Here is a 16028-nt window from a genome sequence, read left to right as displayed (position 1 = left end):
AAGTATAAATATGGGCCTAAGTGTCCCAATGACCTTTACATTAATACACTGCCTAAGTCTAAAGGTATGGGATGTCCAGGGTACTTTCATATGAACGTACTAACAACACTTATAAATTAAACTCTACATTGAACTATGTACTCACCCCAAGTGAAGACACAAGGACACCTGTATCACAAGTCACAATGCTAGGGAGGGCACACTGCACTGAAAATCCCAAAACATACTGCTGACAAACGGTTAGCAGACAAACACTTGCTCAGCCAAGGAAACAACACAATGCAGATGGTATAGCCTACAAGTATAGGATGTCACATCAGTACACAAAAGAGTCACAGACAACACAAGACAACTACTGCCATTAAAGGTCTTTTCAATAGTGCCAGCTACATCAACATGATCCCATTCTTTTTCTCTTTCAGCTGATCAGGGGTATGGCATCCAGCCATGTATAATGATACCATTTGGCAACCCGAGTGCTGCTGCAGAGCGGGCATACAACGAGGCCCATAAGAGGACACGCAGCATTGTCGAGCGGATCTTCGGCATCCTCAAGTCAAGGTTCCGCTGCCTCGACATCACTGGTGGTAACCTACTATATTCCCCTGAGGTGGTCTGTAGGATCATCCTCACATGTGCAATATTGCACAACATTTGTGTCAAAAGGAACATTCCCCTCCTTGAACCAGACCCATACATGCCTGAAGACGAGGAAGAGGAGGATGCTGCCCTGCAACAGGAGGGGGAACAACCAAACACGGCTGCTGGAGTGCGTAGGCGGCAACACATTGTGAACAATTTCTTTTAATTATTATCACCATCACCACTTAATGAACTATTGTAAATAAACACTGATAATAAACACCACATCATGGTCTGGCTATTTATTTATGCACACCTTTAGCTCTAAATATCAGAAGAAGAATGTCGTCTCATGGAGCATTAATGATATAACAATCAGGACACAGAAAAATACACTACAAATGTAATGCCTATCATACAACGGTCACATACACACACAATGTAAATGACTGACATCCTGTACAGTTCACCTTTGAAGGGCAATAGCTGAGGACCACACCTATTACACACATACATGTAGGAAACATGGTTCATCGCAGCAGATGGCACACAACTAAAACACCATCACTCAACTAGGGGAAAACAGGCCTCATACATCAGGCAGTTGACATGCTTTTGCTTCAGGAACAGGAATGTATTACCAGACTCTTGGCAGCAGTAATTCCAACTACATACAATCTTTGCAATGACTATCTGTCACTAGAGTTACACATAAGCAGAGCATACACAGCACAAGTGCCACACATATGACAAGCATCCAGCACACCACATCCCATCTACATGTCAGCCCTTTTCTAAAAACCTTACACACCCACGCGCCTGGTCAGACCCCACCTGTCTGAAGAGGTCCCTGGAATGCTGATATGTGTACCCTGAGATTCCCTCATCTACATACACACACTCACAAGAGTCATCTAGTGTGCCACACCCTTTCCTATGCCTACCATTGTCATAGTACCATCTCACTGCATGGAACTCAGCTCAAATAATGTACTGGCTTGGAGTTTTTAAGGCCTGGTATCACCTGTAGATTGATTCTCGGTTGAAAGGTACTGTAGGCCATTTTAAAGCAAATCTCATCCAACAGGACTAGTGAGACACTGATGGAGGCCACACCAGTGATCCCCTCCATGCACACCACCCAAATTTACATGCCCCGTCCCTGCTGATGCCTCCTACGGCATAGATGTAGACATTTGGGCAATTACACCACTAAGCATTGCTACTAAGGTTGCCGTGTAACACTTTATCAGGGTTTATGTGTCACCTTCAAAACAACACAGGACATACACAGTGTGACATGTCAACTGTCTACTCCTCCCTCTGACCAGTCCTAGTCAGACCACTGATCATGTAATTTGTGAAAGAGCTGGCTACTGATTGACCCAGCATCCTGTCAGCCTGACTGGCACCTGTCCGTGGGTCACCCTAAAGATAACCGGTGGCCACCTATGGACCACACTTGGGGCCATATTTATACTTTTTGACGCAAAACTGCGCTAACGCAGTTTTGCGTAAAAAAAATTAGCACCGGCTAACGCCATTCTGAAGCACCATGTGGGCGGCGTATTTATTCAATGACGTTAGCCGGCGTTAGCCACCGGCGCTGCCTGGTGTGCGTGAAAAAAAAACACGTACACCAGGCAGCGCCGGCGTAGGGGGATATGGAGCTTGGGCGCCAAAAAATGGGGCAAGTCAGGCTGAGGCAAATTTTTCGCCTCAACCCGATTTGCGCCATTTTTTTCGACTCCCAACCCCCACTGAAATGACTCCTGTCTTAGCAAAGACAGGAGTCATGCCCCCTTGCCCAATGGCCATGCCCAGGGGACTTCTGTCCCCTGGGCATGGTCATTGGGCATAGTGGCATGTAGGGGGGCACAAATCAGGCCCCTCTAAGCCACAAAAAAAAAAAAAAACTTACCTGAACTTACCTTAATGTCCCTGGGATGGGTCCCTCCAGCCTTGGGTGTCCTCCTGGGGTGGGCAAGGGCGGCAGGGGGTGTCCCTGGGGGCTTGGGAGGGCACCTCTGGGCTCCTTCCGAGCCCACAGGTCCCTTAACGCCTGCCCTGACCAGGTGCTAAAAAAAGGCGCAAAAGCGGCCGTACGTCTTTTTTTTTGACCCGCCCACTCCCGGGCGTGAATTTTGCCCGGGAGTGTAAATAAGGCGCACATGCCTCGGAGTCAATTTTTTAGACGGGAACGCCTACCTTGCATATCATTAACGCAAAGTAGGTGTCCACGCTAAAAAATGACGCAAACTCCATGGACTTTGGCGCTAGACGCGTCTAACGCCAAAGTATAAATATGGAGTTAGTTTTGTGTCGGAATTGCGTCAAAAAAACGATGCAATTCCGGCGCAAACAGAGTATAAATATGCCCCTAGCTGTCCAAAACCTCTCTTTCCTCAGAGGCTAATTTGTCATTTGCCTCATCAATGTATACTCAAATACATTGTATTGCATCATCTGACTTTTCTTTGTATCATATTTGTGACAGTGCCCTTGAATAGCTAAATCATTAACCCATCCGTTGTCTGGGCCTCATTAATGCCTAAACTACAAAGTGTGACAGTGTACCTGGCCCATAGCCTTTGATGGTGTACGTGGCCTCCAGCAGAACCAGCAACCTCAGATAATGTCCATGAAAAGTCAACACATATGAGGACCCTGACAGTTCACACCATGAGTAACATTGTTCAAATAATAGAGATGGCTTGTGTGTGCTGAATACCAGCCATTTACTTCTGAACAGAGGCTATGATGTTTCCTGATGCATTTCCATCCACAGAGGCCAACTTGAGTACAAATGTTGCAATGACACATGCTGGATCCAGACACCTGAGACATTCTCTCACTCAGCACACCACGGTTGCCCAGTTGAAAGTCTCATTACACGTCTTCAGTGACAGGGTGGGACCATCCACGTGTAGGTTACCATGTCCTCAATGACTTTACTCACATTTAGTTACAAACGATACTCATTAGATATACGATTAGCTGCCAATAACTCATGATGAGACCTGGACGTTACAGTGACAACATACACCTTAACAGTTGATACTGGATCAACATTGGACCACACACATGTACATGTACCATCCAATCAACAAAATGGTTGCAAGCAGCCTATCACAGTAGTGTCCCAGTTGTAACCTAGCAGGAAGAATGAACCATGCCACTAAACCAGGTAATGCATAAAGGGCCACATACATCAACAACCTATTTGCTATCATGACATAGGGAACGTTGAGAATTTGCTATTAAATCAATGCAAAATGGTATGTCAGAATTCTCCACAGAATTAATAGGGCAAATGTCAAATGGGCAAATGGGATTACAGATTAGCAAACAGAGAATCATACTCAATTTGCATCTATGAGCCTGCTGCCAATGGTTTAGCATTACTGAATTTGGGAAAACCTTGGATAAAGTTGCAAGTCAGGAACAGCAAACCCCAGGGTGCGGGGGCCCTAAGTCCCCCTCTGCTGCACCCCAAATATACATTTTTTATGCACATGTGAAGCACACACATGCATAAGGGGCATGTGTGCCCTACATGTCAATAGTGAAACATATTTTAGATACATTAACTCGTAATTAGCACATGGTTACCCCCAAAAAAGGTTTAGGCGACAAGTGCATTACCTAATTGGCCATTTTGCTATTTGGAATAGCTTGATACATGTGCTCACAAATTTGCTAAGGAATACATCCTGGTATCTCTTTCATATTTTGAAATTTGCAATCAGCAATTACCTACATATGTGCGCAATTATGAGTAATATCCATTCCGGACAATCATTACTATTGCACTGTGAATACCTTCTATACATCCTATAAGGGACATCTGCTATAGCTAACCCCAAAGTTTATCACTTAGCACCGTTTGGTCATGCAAAATTCCATTACTCATTTGGACAAATGAAATACATATTTGTCATAATGTGTCATATTTTCACGCATACAGCTTGTGTGTCATAATTTTTTACGCACAGGAGTGCAAATAATGCAGAGTCAAAAATATTTTTAATAAATAGATATATTTGGCTGCGGCTTAATTTTCACCTCTAGAACTGTAAATTATGCTGCAAACAAATATTAATTACCAATTATGAAAAATATTTTGACTCTGCATTATCTGCACTCCTGTGCGTCAACAAATATGACGCACAACCTGTATGCGTGAAAATATGACGCATAATGGAAAAAAACGGCAGCCATGTTATGCAGGATGTGATGTAATAGGATATCCTGTTTACAGATTCTGTACAGTGGGTGTACTTTCACTTTCACTTTGCAGTCTCTGATTATTCTAGACTGTGTGGCTGTGTGCAAAGTGTTGTCCTGTGTATTAGTGCTTTTGTGTCCAGAGTGCCATCTTACTTGTTGTTTTGTCATCAATATATTGTTGTAGAATACTGTCTGAGTGTGTGTTGTATAAATGTGTCCAGTCCAGTGTTGTATTTATTGTCTGTGGGAGTCTGTTGTGGGTACTGTTATATAGGGGATAGTTGGGCTCTTCTATTTGTTAAGTTTTCTTTGTATTCCCTTACTCTAACTTTCCCCATTTCCCCCTTTTCTTTTTTTCTACTACTTTTTCCCCTTTTTCTGTGCTGAAATGTCTGGTAGGCCACGGCTTTCCAGGATGGGTGAGGAGGAATTGGTGGGGGTCATATGGCTGGTTTGCCATTTCCTCCCACTGATGCTGGAGGCTGGGGGTAGGGTGATACAGGGGTATCACACGGAGGCCTCAAAAGTCCGGTGGGGGAAGGTGCGCCATCACTTGGTGCGTCTGTATGGGAGCCAACGGAATGACCATCAATTGAAGCACTGCTGGGCTGACCTGATCTCCAGGGAGCAAGATCTGCTGGACCACCTGGGAATCATGATTGGTGGACATGTTGGTGAGTACAGATCATGTAAATGTGCACAATTTAAAGCTGTGTAGTGACATGAGATGAGTGATACCCAATCTGCCAGATAAGTAGCTGACTGTGTGTAATGCTAGGGAAACATACAGGGTAATTGATGCACTATTTGAAGGATGACAAATGCTAGCAGTCAGGCAGCTCATGTTTTCCACACATACAGGTTGCTTGTAGCAGAATGTAATGTAGTGCCGCCTTTGTGTCAGACAAGCGACACATTAATGACGCAATCAGGACTCTACAGGTCACAATTGCCAGTGAAGTATGGATGTAGTAACATCATACCTACATATGTTGACGCTATAGCTAGACTGACATTGGAAACCCTACATGATGCAGAAAATGAGTGCTGCCTTCACGTCAATTGATGATATCAATGTGGCCCAGACATATGTCTCATGTGTGTCTGGTTAGTGTGTAGGGAAAGTGTTCACGGAAGTGCCATGCCTGTTCGGGATAAATGTGCTCCTTCACATTTTATTGATACATGCCAGATCTGAACATGAACCATATTTGTAAAGGACTCAGGTGCCCTCAGCTAACATATTAGACAGGTATTTATTGTCACTTGTGCCAAAATCCAATTAGGGATGGCAGTCCAAAGGTATGGACTAGTGTACAAACATCTATGTTTGGTGCCAATCACCATTGTTTGGACACATCAATTTAGGAAACTGTAACAAGATGAGGTATTGCCAAAGTACCTGGCCCTCTGTACCATGTACCTAACTGTCACAAATGTGTCATGACCACATAGGCTGTTTGACAGGTCATGCAGTCCTCAAGTAACCAGCTTTTGGATGTCTCTCTTGGATGCACATGATGAGGTGAATACACACCTATATTGTTGCTGCACACTAATGGAGGTGCATGTTTGCCACCACATGACAGTCCGGGACACTGCGGCCCATATTTATACTTTTTGAAGCACAACTGCGCCAACGCAGTTGTGCGTAATTTTTTTTTACCGCTGGCTAACACCATTCCAAAGTGCCATGCGGGCGCCTTATTTATTGAATGACGTTAGCCGGCGCTGCGGACTGGTGTGCGCAAAAAAAAATGACTCACACCAGGCAGCGCCGGCGTAGGGGAAAATGGAGGTTGGGCGTCAAAAAATGGGGCAAGTCAGGTCTGAGGCAAAATTCAGGCCTCAACCCGATTTGCGCCATTTTTTTTGACGCCCAACCCCCATTGAAATGACTCCTGTCTTAGCAAAGACAGGAGTCATGCCCCCTTGCCCATTGGCCATCCCCAGGGGACTTCTGTCCCCTGGGCATGGTCATTGGGCATAGTGGCATGTAGGGGGGCCCAAATCAGGCCCCCCTATGCCACAAAAACAATACGAAAAGAAATACTTACCCCAACTTACCTCTACTTCGTGGGATGGGTCCCTCCATCCTTGGGTGTCCTCCTGGGGTGGGCAAGGGTGGCAGGGGGTGTCCCTGGGGGCATGGGAGGGCAACTCTGGGCTCCTTCTGAGCCCACAGGTCCCTTAACGCCTGCCCTGACCCAGGCGTTAAAAAACGGCGCCCATCAGGCTGGGCGCCGTTTTTTAAGGCCTGCCCCCTCCTGTGCGTCAAAATGACATCACAGTATAAATATGGGGCACAGGCCTTAAAGTCATTTTTTGGAAGGGAACGCCTACCTTGCATATAATTAACGCAAGGCTGGTTCCCCATTCCAAAAAATGACGCACATGGTGGAACTTTGACGCCCGCGGGGTCGGACGTCAAAGTATAAATATGGGGCAGGGTTTGCGACGATTGTGCGTCAAAACTTTTGACGCACATTAGGCGCAAACAGAGTATACATATGCCCCTGCATGTGTGTAGAAGTGTGTGTAACTGTAGCAGGAGACCCATCCTATGTAAATGTTGCACAGGAATTATTCCATGCAGTATGAGCATGTCTGAAAGTGTTTCATTACTCATGTCAGACTATCACATTGTGTTTGTATTTGAAATTGTTTGTCAGTGCACGGATTCTGAGCATATTCTTCCTTTCATGCTTTACAGGTGGACCTGCACCGTACACAGTGGGAGAGGTGGCTCGTTTTGAGGACCCCGACACCTACAGTGAGTGTTGACATGTGTGGTATGTTTTGTGTTTGCTGGTGATGTGTGATGGACTCCTGTGTGTTGAACAGATTGCAAGGTGTGATGCGCTGCCCAATCATTAGTCTTGTTCCATTAGTGGGATTTCAGTTATCACTTTATTTTGAGTTGACCAATGCTTATCCATTTGTCTGATCTTGGGTCTGTAGGCCATTCCTGTAGGGCCCGCTATGGGAAATGGGGTGAGTCATGTGGAATACACTAGTTACATTAAGAGTTGCACTGGGACTCGTCTCGGACTGAGTCTGCATGTCAGACTGACATTCTCCCAGATAGCTTCTGCAAATGGCTTGTCTGAAAACTGCTGCTTCCCTATTAACCGATGTACTGAGTACACTGTAGGTTGGATCTTCCGGGACCATGTACTTCCACAAGTTGTACTAGAAGTGTGTGGGACTAGAGTGCAACGGCCTAGGTGTGCATGCTATTCATGATCATGGGTGTTCTTGCTCCTCTGTGTCTGTTGGAAAATATGCCTCACTGGAAGTATGTGATGTTGGCCTAGGTCAGTACATTTTGACATGTGTGGACCTTGGATAGAACAAGGTTTAGCTGACTCCAATTTGTTGATAGCCCTTACTGGTGGTGTGTGTGTGGAGGCAAAAACATGTTGAGCTTTCTATACACTCCTGGGTGAGCATCTATTTCGGGATTGTTTGTCGTTCTTCCCAATCCCACCCTTCAAAGACAGGCATGGTTTTGTGAATAGGGTACCTAGGACTGAAGCAACCAGTATGTTACACATACTTGTAATTATATGAAATATTGTTTTGAACCTAGTGTACACACTCAGTTATGGCACATGAGTTCTATACTAGCAAATCCCATTACAAATTGCAGACCTTGAAGTTTGTGATTGTTATCACATACACTGACATATGTAGTCCAGGCAATAGGCGGAGGAGGTGCAGCATGATTGTTAGCTGCAACTGTAAGTACTTTGATGACAAGTTATTGCCAGTTGTTACCCATCATGTAGATTATTGTATATGCTATGTGTGAGATGACCTTTGTATGCAGGCTTTCCATTTACTTCCTCTGAGACTTTCAATGATCTGTATGGTGATATGAGCTGTTACAAGTACAGTAGATGTATTGTCAGATTGACCACTTGTGCTATTCCACACAATGCAGTTCCTATGGTAAATAGTTGCCCTTTGTCTTCACAGCTGCAAACATGAGTGCTGCACAGAGGCATGAATTTGAGAGGCGGGCCATGAGGTACCGACACATCCTGCAGGTGCAGTCGGGGTTCCGACGGATGGCCCGTAAATACCAGTCGGATCGGGCCTCCGGAGCATGGTGGGCTTCACCACAGGGTGGCCCAAGGTTGCCCACTACAGCCACCACCACCACAACCACCGGTTCTCCCCAAGTGGCCCCAGCCACAGCGGAGACAGTTGTCCCTGCCTCTGCAGCACATTCAGGCCCCAGCAGTGTGACAGCTGCAGGACAGTCCAGTGGGCTAGGCTCAACACGCACACAGAGCACCTCTGCCGGGACCCAAACAGCAGGAGCACCTCCAATCGACCCTGCGGCATTCCAGGCTTTGGAACGCAAAATGGACAAATTTATAAGGAAGGTGGACAAGCTTAGCCAGGATGTGGCCTATATCAAGAAGCGGGTCAGGTCTATCAGGCGGACCCTCCGGAGGGCCAACCTCTAGGACTGATATATTCAATGGACATAATTCCCTCCCCTCCCTCCTCTTTCCTTGTTATCATGATTAGTGGGCTTGGGGGATTAGTGTTAGGTTAGTATAGGTTGTTAGCTTAGTTAGTGTTAGGGAGGAGGGTGGGGGGTCCTGATTCTTTCTACTTTTCCTTATTAAGTGTGTGGGTGGGTGGGGGTCAATGTTGGAGTTCCTGTGTGTTTAAAAAAAAAAATATATATATATGATTGTTTAGTATAGTATGTGTGTAGGTTAGTATGTGTTGTCCTGCATGTGTAAGTTTAACTTAGGTTAGTTAGGGACAGTTGTGTGTAATGAGTAGTCAGGTTAGACTAGTGTAGGTATGACTTTTCCCTTAGTTGCCTCTGGTGTGATTAGTTATGAATAAATATATAGATAACCCTTTGCATTATGTGTTAACTGCTACTTGATCATGGCCTTGGCATCAGTGTAGATGATTGTTGTTCTATGACATTTGTGTCCTATGCTACAAAGAAAAACAAACTGAGGTGTAAGATGGCAGCTACCCCTGTGCTACCTTGGTAAGTATCCACCATTTGTTAGAACCACCAATCGGAGTTGACATGGATCACAAAGGATTTGTGTCGATGAGTATGTTTTCTACATCACAAAGTGTGCTTCCAGACTTGGTATTGTGGGGACATTTTTAGGTCGGACTGCAGTGTGATGTTCAGGGACATCTTTGAAGATGAGGTCTTGTTAATATTCTTGTCTTCTTGTCTTCATAACTGACATTGATCATTTGTGCTAAATTTCAGCATGATTACCTATTTGGATGTTTACTCAGTAAGGTTGATTGCTGCTGTGGTTTGTAGTGTTTGCTTAGATTAGACTGCATAGTTCAGTGTGTTAGTATTGCATGGTGACAACATTTATCAGCCACTATTAGTTGACTTTGATTTCTCTTGATGAAGCATTATTCTGTACAACACAGCATGATGGTGTGTGGTTTCTCCCTTCATCAGTTATTCTCCTCAGGATGGGCAGGCTATGATGCAATCCTGGCCACTGCACAGATGTATTTGACTACATGATGTCAGGACAGTTGTATTGACAAGCAACATGATTGTCACACAGGCACATTTGTGTTATCTACTGCACAGTTGATGTGTCAAATTACACAGAGACATATTTGGGGGCATATTTATACTCTATTTGCGCCAGATTTGCGTGTTTTTTTTTTACGCAAATCCGACGCAAAGCTAACTCCATATTTATACTTTGGCGTTAGACCCGTCTAGCGCCAAAGATCTTGGAGTTTGCGTCATTTTTTAGCGTGGACACCTACCTTGCGTTAATGATATGCAAGGTAGGCGTTCCCTTCTAAAAAATTACTCTAAGGCATGTGCGCCTTATTTAAACTCCCGTGCAAAAATGACGCACGGGAGTGGGCGGGCCTTAAAAAATGACATCCAGCCGCTTTTGCGTCATTTTTTAATGCCTGGTCAGGGCAAGCGTTAAGGGACCTGTGGGCTCAGAAGGAGCCCAGAGGTGCCCTCCCATGCCCCCAGGGACACCCCCTGCCACCCTTGCCCACCCCAGGAGGACGCCCAAGGATGGAGGGACCCATCCCAGGGAACTTAAGGTAAGTTCAGGTAAGTATTTTTTTCGATATTTTTTTGTGGCATGGGGGGCCTGATTTGTGCCCCCCTACATGCCACTATGCCCAATGACCATGCCCAGGGGACAGAAGTCCCCTGGGCATGGCCATTGGGCAAGGGGGCATGACTCCTGTCTGTGCTAAGACAGGAGTCATTTCAATGGGGGTTGGGCGTCAAAAAAAATGGCGCAAATCGGGTTGAGGCCTGAATTTTGCCTCAGACCTGACTTGCCCCATTTTTTTACGCCCAAGCTCCATTTTCCCCTACGCCTGCGCTGCCTGGTGTGAGTCATTGTTTTTTACGCACACCAGTCCGCAGCGCCGGCTAACGTCATTCAATAAATAAGGCGCCCGCATGGCGCTTTGGAATGGCGTTAGCCGGCGTTAATTTTTTTTACGCACAACTGCGTTGGTGCAGTTGTGCGTCAAAAAGTATAAATATGGCCCTTGGTGTGCAAGTGCAATTTATTGATAGGTGCTGTAGTGCAATATGTACATTGTCCATGTTTGCTGAGTCCGCTCTAGTGCACTCTTACATGGTGATCCTACAGAAGGGGTGTGGATAATGCTCCTGACATGCTGGGGTGATGTTACAGACAGCGCAGAGGGACAGGATTTGCCGATTAGTAGGAGAGAGACATTCACTGGCACTGCTGGCAAGTTATACAATGGTTGGCAGAACAGTCATTGAGTATAGTTGTTGTAAGACTGGCATTTGACAAAACGTAGGACCTTGGTCAAAGTAGGCCATGGTGCAGGGACTAGTGCTTCCGGGTACTCTTCCGTGTGAATGTGATCTGTTCCATGTCTTCTTCTTCTGATGTGTGTGTTGCCTGCTTCGTCCTTGTTGTTGTTGGTTGTGAAGGGGCAACACACACCTCAGTGTTAGAAGACGTGGAGTCAGACATCCAGGTCGCTTCTCCCTGTGAAGGTCTTAAGGGCAGTACTGCAGCAAGGAGGGTCTGCTGGTTTTTGAGAATAGCAGCCACATCACGATGGTAGGCAGCCAGGTCGGCCCTGAGGGAGTCATGATTGCATTTGTGCATGCAGTGGAAGGTTTGGGGTGCGAGGTGTTGTGGCAACTCCCTTACTGCAGTGGTGAATTCCTTGACAGTTTCTTGTAGTCCTTGTAGTATGGATGTTAGGGCTTGCATAGCTGCTGCCTGATCTGCAGATGACATCATGCATGAGCGCACCCCCTCAAGGCTGGCTGACATAGTTTACATCCCCACCCGCACCTCCTTGGCCAGCTCCCGCTGTACTCCAACTACAGTTCTTTCAAAGCTGGTGCCAGTGTCGTCAGAGTCCTCAGCTGTATTGGAGCTGGCAGGTCTTGCAATTGGGGTGGTGGGTGGTTCCTCTGCGCTGGCTGCTTGTTTTGTGCTCCTCCTTGTGACTGAAGGTGGGGTCTGGAGGGTTTCAAGGACCTTTTGGATGGTCTCCTGAGGAATGTTTATGGGCTCGTCATCCATGTCATCAGGGAAATCTGGGACAGGCATATCGGCAGGAGATCCATCTTCCTCTGCAATGAAACAGGGTACAATTAGTGTGTCTGTGTTGTGACAATTTTGACGTGACGTGCCTGCCTTTTGATGAATTCACTTTGTGGTCTTGTTTTGTATTGATATCTGCTGTCCTTCAGATGGGCATTGTTATAGGCCTATGGCCCACCTGTGTGTCACATGTATGTTATTGATTTATCAGACTTGTCAGCCTCATCGCCTCTAGGTGTTGCTTTATGCCAAATAGAGAATAGCCACCTTTTTGTCCTACTTGACCCTCCGTGTATATCCATTCTCATGGTGAGACCTTTCACTGGCTGTGGGTGTTCCGATGGTCCTGGCAGCACACTTGACTCTCAGGACCTGCCCCAATCCCTGATCGTTCACATTGACTTAATTGTAATTGACATGTAGCATATCCTATGCATGGCAATGTTATGATGTGATATGGATGTTGATATTGTTAATGTGTCCTGCTGATGTTGGGTAATGTGTGTTACATTGGATTGCCCTTATAGTTGTATCAGTGTCCTATTTCCCCCTCTGACTGTGCAGGTGTATTTCAGTGACCAGTTCCATGTGTCCCCTCTCCTCAATGCTGTTGTCTGAGCATTATGGCCCATATTTATACTTTTTGACGCACAACTGCGCCAACACAGTTGTGCGTCAAAAATTTTAACGCCGGCTAACGTCATTCCAAAGCGCCATGCGGGCGCCTTATTTATTGGATGACGTTAGCCGGCGCTGCGGACTGGTGTGCGTCAAAAAAAATGACTCACACCAGGCAGCGCCGACGTAGGGGAAAATGGAGCTTGGGCGTAAAAAAATGGGGCAAATCATATCTGAGGCTAAATTTTGGCCTCAACCCGATTTGCCCCATTTCTTTTGATGCCCAACCCCCATTGAAATGACTCCTGTCTTAGCAAAGACAGGAGTCATGCCCCCTTGCCCAATGGCCATGCCCAGGGGACTTATGTCCCCTGGGCATGGTCATTGGGCATAGTGGCATGTAGGGGGGCACAAATCAGGCCCCCCTATGCCACAAAGAAAATCGAAAAAATATACTTACCTGAACTTACCTTAACTTCCCTGGGATGGGTCCCTCCATCCTTGGGCGTCCTCCTGGGGTGGGCAAGGGTGGCAGGGGGTGTCCCTGGGGGCATGGGAGGGCACCTATGGGCTGCTTCTGAGCCCACAGGTCCCTTAACGCCTGCCCTGACCCAGGCATTAAAAAACGTCTTTTTTAAGGCCTGCCCCCTCCTGTGCATCAAAATGACTTCACAGTATAAATATGGGGCACAGGCCTTAAAGTCATTTTTTGGAAGGGAACGCCTACCTTGCATTTAATTAACGCAAGGCTGGTTCACCCTTCTAAAATATGACGCACATGGTGGAACTTTGACGCCCGCGGGGTCGGACGTCAAAGTATAAATATGGGGCAGTGTTTGCGCCGAATGTGCGTCAAAAATGTTGACGCACATTCGGGGCAAACAGAGCATAAATATGCCCCTATGACTTTTGTGATGTTGCCTTGTTTGCCAGGCACGGGAAGGACCCTGACATATGCAGCATGGGTGTGTCCTTAGTGCTGTGTCACTCCAATGGCTGATGTTTGTGACACCTATGGGCATTGACATTTGCGTGTACTGGGGCCTTTGTCTTGTTTCAGGAGATTGTTGCAGATGTCATCCTCACCCCCTTATTTAGGTATGTATGTTCCATGGAGAGGTTACTGCCATTGGCTACTATAGCTGCACACAGATCAGAGGTGGTAGTGTCAACTGTTGTGGCAGTTACATTGCAGTTGTCGTTTTTGCTAGAGGATTGCTAATAGGGCCCTAGTTAATGTAGGAGATATGTTGGCTGTGAGTGCCAGGATGTAAGTTTGACGTAGTGGCCTTCCCTCCTGTCGAGGCTTTCCCTTTGCTCCATTGTTGGCATGACAGCATGCCCCCAAAGGACTGTTGTTGGTGTAGTGTAATGTTTTGCCCCAGCTTCTGTCTGTGCAGGCCATGCCCCCCTGCCGTGCCCCTTTACCCATGCCACTCCATGTATATGATGACTTACATGCAATGTGTAGTAGGTATTTCCCCCCCTGCTTACAGTCAACATTATTGTATTTTAATTTCCCATGCGACTTACCCTGCATGTGTGTTGTCTCGTTGTAGTCTGCGCTGTCCTGTCCTTGAATCCCTGTGACAATCTCCTCAGGGATGACGGCTGCGACCATCTCCTCCATGTGGTCCAGGGCCTCCTGGTGTGCTGGACTCCCACCTCCAGTCTGCAGTGCTGCCTTCCTGTTCCTGCCCATTTTTTCCTTTGTCCTGCGTTTGCAGTCATGCCAGCGTTTCTTACACTCAGTGACTGTCCTGCGTACTTCAGCCACACTGTTAATCTTGTCAACAATTTGTTGCCATATTGCCTCTCTCCTACTGATTGGCAACTTTGAGGTGATAAACAGTTGGTGTTGGTGTTCCGTTACCTCTTTAACCAGGATTTCCTGCTCCTCTGCAGTGAAGCGACACTTTCTTTTCTTTCTATAAATGTCCTGGTTCTTGTATGGATCGTCCTGGCTGGTTCCTGGTCTGCTGTCATCTTCCTGGGGTATGTAGTGGCATCTGGGATCCATTTAGCCTCTCCTCTGGTGCACCTGCAGTGTTCGCGTTTTTTGTTTACGCTATTGCGTAAAAAAACGGCCATATCCGGGTTGCGGTGTCGTAAATCGACCCACAGTCATTTCCGCCGCGTTAACGTCGTTTTCCTTTACGACTTGACGCCGCGATGTGCGTCAAAAATAATGACTCCCACCTGTTGATTGCGCCGCCGGCGGTAAATTTTTTGACGCAAAACTGCAGCGGCGCAGTTTTGCGGCAAAAAGTATAAATATGGCCCAAAGTAACCTGGGTCGGTGCATGATGCCTTTGTCCTGAGGAATAGCAGCATCCCAAATGTGATGGCTCAACTACAGAAGCACAGGGTGTGGCTAATAGGTGAGACCAAATGTATGTTGGAACGACGCCTGCCGGAACAACGAATGCCTGAACAACGAGGTCGGAACAACGACCTCGTTGATACCACTAATGCCTTTACCACAAATGCCTTAACAATGATTTTTCATTGTAAAAGCATTCCTGGTAAAGGCATTAGTGATAGGCATCCATTGTTCCTGCATGCGTCCCCCCTGACCCCCCACCCCCACCCCTAACAATTACTACGACCGCCCCTCCTCCCCTCTAAAATCACACCAACCCCCCACCCTTGCCCCTAAAACTACCCCAACCCCCCACCTCCTCCCTAAAATTACCGCGACCCCCACCCTACCCCCAAAACCTAAAACAACTCCAACCCCCACCCCATCCCTGAAACCTAAAGTACCCCAACCCCCACCCCTAAAACTACTCCGAGCCCCCCACCCTGCCCCTAAACCTAAACCCCCCCAACCCCCACCCCGCCCCTAAAACTGACCCCACCCTACCCTCAAAACCTAAAACAACCCCAACTCCCACCCCATGCCTGAAACCTAAAGTACCCCAACCCCCACCACTAAAACTACTCTGAGTCCCCCACTCTGCCCCTAAACCCCCATCCAGCCCCCAAAATTACCCGACC

This window comes from Pleurodeles waltl, chromosome 3_1, assembly GCF_031143425.1.
Source record: "Pleurodeles waltl isolate 20211129_DDA chromosome 3_1, aPleWal1.hap1.20221129, whole genome shotgun sequence".
NCBI classification, from domain to species: Eukaryota; Metazoa; Chordata; class Amphibia; order Caudata; family Salamandridae; genus Pleurodeles; species Pleurodeles waltl.
This window is presented reverse-complemented; position numbering follows the sequence as displayed.